The following is a 2,898-nucleotide window of genomic DNA, read 5'->3' on the forward strand; positions in this document are numbered from 1 at the left end:
CATAAAGACATCTTACATTATCGATGTTACCCAACTAAATTCTGATTCATCCACCACCAGGCAAAAATAGGGCGCCCCACAGAGTGTTTCTTGATAGTTTTATCTTTTAACCCGTCCCGATACATCCCTCGGCTAAGGCTATAGACCCGCGTCACATACTGATCGAAAACCACTCACCCAGACTTGTCCTTACGAGGTCGAAGTGATGCACTCCCCCAAGCCCTACTGCTTGCATATGAACCAAAGTTTCTTATTTTATTTGTATCCTTATCCTGATGTGACACTCTGCAATTCTTTGTCAAGCAGGATTGGACCACGTGTCAAAACTTGTTCATTGAGAACATCAGTTCTGAAAACAATCCCCTCCACAGATGTTATTTCAAGCCTTGAACATTCAACTGACCATGGTCCCTAGACTTGACGCTTCCAGTAGTACATAAAGTGAGACTGTGGTGCCTCATGTTCATGATACCATTCACTGTTAAGACGTGTAGGGAAACAAAACGATACATACTTATTGTGCCTACGGTTTAATACGTCCAAACATGTGGCCGTCACATGTCAGACATGTGTAGTACAAAAGTGAACTACACGTCCGTACATGTCCAGACATGAGGAGCAGTGAAAACAATCCCCTCTATGATATTATTCAACTTGGAATGTGATGTTTCACTATGAAACTATTTGTGAATAGATTAAATGTAATTTCAGCTTTTAAATGAGAAAACGGTTTGTCATAGAGAAACTCTGCTCACTCAGAGGCCCCGCCCAAGTGAACAGACATTGGTTATAAACTATGAAACACGCCCTTCTCTCCCCTACTATATAAGCTCTGTTATGAAAATGTAACCTCCTGTTCCAAGGACAAGAGGACGGCGGTCCCCACGTTAAAAGGACAAGATCACCAATAGAACTAAGCCAACCTCGGCGTGAGATCTGGTTGAACGACAAGAACCTAACGAAATTAGCATCGAATTGCAACGTGAAGATGACGATCAACACACCGAAAGGATGAATTTCGACTATACCAGCCAGAATATAGCATGAGTTTAAAGTATGGCAACTTGGTGTGAACTTTGAACTCTTATTCACTAAAGAAGTGATACCTCCTAGCTGTTGCGTTAGYAACCGCAGCTGTAAAMGTGGGCTAGGAAAGGACGGACAAAGGACCCGTTCTACCACACGACGACGGTACTACCAAGTATTCGTTCTACCACCAGACATTATTCAAAGGACAACCCGGCCTTCCATCTACAACCAACCGATCGAAGCGCAGCTCAGAGTAAATATTTATTACATTTTCCTTTTCCAAATGGGTGGTTATTTCGAATGCATAAGATACTGTATTTATGATAGCATATCTGCCTAATGCATTCAAATGGCAATGGTTTGATTGGATGACAAATAACCAATGAGTTTAATGTATTAAATATAGATATAGGCATCATCTTTGATGAAGTTTATATGTAACTAAAATCAAATAAATATGTTACTTCTGACACCGTTATCTACAATGTATTTTGACTTAGTGATTAATGACATTGTTTCTTCTTTGAGGGATTGTTGTGCCATAATGTGTCCAGGCATTTAAAGCAGAAATCTGTTATTGGTACATGATGCATTTGTGGACTTTTAAATGAATGATAAATATTGTAGCCATTGATTCTTRAAGAATATAACTTACCCCATCCCTTGGCTGTTTACCCCCAAAGAATGGCAGGGTGGCGCCTTTGTTATTTTTTGAATCCCAGATTACCCCTTTAATGTAACAGATCATTAAAAACAGCTTAAGATTGTCCATTAATAAGTTGCAATGTAACTGTTACATGAATAACACGACAATCAACAGAGAGTACACAATTTACTACCAATAATAATGACAGTATTCACAACAACAAAACTATGTACAATGCAACGATCTTAGATGAAGGAGAACAGGAAAAATCATATTTTCAAAACAGGTGTGAAGTTAGTGGTAGAAGAATTCAGGTCCAGTCAGTCAAGTGGGTTTAAATATAAAAATATTCTATTAACCTGGCATATTGAGCATTTAAAAACCATGCATATGCATTAAGGCTTGTCACGGCACAGACAACATGAGGGAGACAGACAACTGAATAGAAGACAGTAAAGTCTGCTTAGGTGCGGTCTCAAAAGGAGGTAAATCCATTTGAATTCAATCACTTTTTGACAGCATCCCTTTTGATTGAAACACAACTGTCCATAAATGTTTGCCGATGGAAGAAGTGGTCAGAAAGTGACATTTTGGACCTTAATGCCAAAACATTCAGGAGATTAAGGTGCTCAAAGTTGACCCACTTGGAATCCATGTTGTAAGCAAAAAATGTTAAACTAATCAAAGTAATATTTTAATCTGTCCTTTGGTCTGATGAGTCCAAAATGTGAGATATTTGGTTCCAACTGCCATGTCTTTGTGAGAAGCAGAGTAGGTGAACGGATTATCTCTGCATGTGTGGTTCAACTGTGAAGCATGGAGGAGGAGGTGTATGTTGTGGGGGGTGCTTTGCTAGTGACACTGTCTGTGATTTATTTTGAATTCAAGGCACACTTAACCAGCATGGCTACCACAGCATTCTGCAGCGATATGCCATCCCATCTGGTTTGCGATTAGTGGAATATAATTTGTTTTCAACAGGACAATGACCCAACACAACTCTAGGCTTGTAAGGGCTATTTGACCAATAATGAGAGTGGTGGAGTGCTGCATCAGACCTGGCCTCCACAATCACTCGGCCTCAACCCAATTGAGATGGTTTGGAGGAGTTGGAACGCAGAGTGAAGGAAAAGCTACCAACAAGTGCTCAGCATATGTGAGAACTCCTTCAAGACTGTTGAAAAGCATTCCATGTGAAGCTGGTTGAGAGATGCCAAGAGTGT

The 2,898-nt window shown here is 40.1% G+C and overlaps 1 long non-coding RNA gene across 1 annotated transcript in view; it reads left to right on the forward strand.

Annotated features, from left to right (window-relative positions):
* Window positions 1-576: 576 nt before the first annotated feature.
* Window positions 577-2,898, forward strand: part of LOC139026245 (uncharacterized) — a 25,054-nt gene continuing 22,732 nt past the window's right edge. The window contains exon 1 of the long non-coding RNA XR_011477996.1: window positions 577-1,282. This is a non-coding gene — a long non-coding RNA (uncharacterized lncRNA). The remainder of the gene's footprint in view (window positions 1,283-2,898) is intronic.

This window comes from Salvelinus sp. IW2-2015, unplaced genomic scaffold (assembly GCF_002910315.2).
Source record: "Salvelinus sp. IW2-2015 unplaced genomic scaffold, ASM291031v2 Un_scaffold4195, whole genome shotgun sequence".
NCBI classification, from domain to species: domain Eukaryota; kingdom Metazoa; phylum Chordata; class Actinopteri; order Salmoniformes; family Salmonidae; genus Salvelinus; species Salvelinus sp. IW2-2015.